The sequence below is a fragment of the Opisthorchis viverrini genome (genome assembly GCF_000715545.1).
Source record: "Opisthorchis viverrini unplaced genomic scaffold opera_v5_227, whole genome shotgun sequence".
Classification (NCBI taxonomy): Eukaryota; Metazoa; Platyhelminthes; class Trematoda; order Opisthorchiida; family Opisthorchiidae; genus Opisthorchis; species Opisthorchis viverrini.
This window is the reverse complement of record NW_008751884.1, coordinates 138,973-139,448: the sequence shown is the minus strand read 5'-3', so window position 1 is coordinate 139,448 and position 476 is coordinate 138,973. Positions and strand designations below refer to the sequence as shown.

At 54.0% G+C, this 476-nt stretch overlaps 1 protein-coding gene across 1 annotated transcript in view; it reads left to right on the top strand.

Moving 5' to 3' along the window:
- Positions 1 to 476, top strand: part of T265_08601 (hypothetical protein) — a gene marked incomplete at both ends in the record, with an annotated part of 32,723 nt that overhangs the window by 13,630 nt on the left and 18,617 nt on the right. The window lies entirely within an intron of this gene.

Below are 476 nucleotides of genomic sequence, written 5' to 3'. Positions count from 1 at the left end.
TCATGGTTGTACGGTAGTGAAGCATCGGTGTTGAACACTGATGTCATGCTGTCGATGATGATGATGATGGTGAACGCCAAATTGGAGCAGCGAGACCCAGCACTACAAGTAATCGTGGTACGAGGCGGTCTGGGAGTAAAGTCGTACTGTCCTCTGCGACATGAGTGTGAAGGCAGTAAGGTGTTTCTCCCAGGTGGTCAGCAATCCATATTTATGGAAGCAGCGATGCTGCCTTCCCCCGAGGAAGGACGGGTTACAAAAGGTCGGCCCCAAAAAACCGCACACTCCGATCGCCGAACGGTTGACCCTGACCGCCGGCGCATTGTCCAATACGGTCGAAATACTTTTAAAGCCAAAGAGCCCAGTGCTGCTCAAAAGGCACCTGCTGTGCGCAGCCGCATCAGGAATGAGACAGTAATGCCTTATTCCTTGCGCCCTCGGGTTAGGCCAACCCCCTGCAGCCGAGCAGGTCAGAC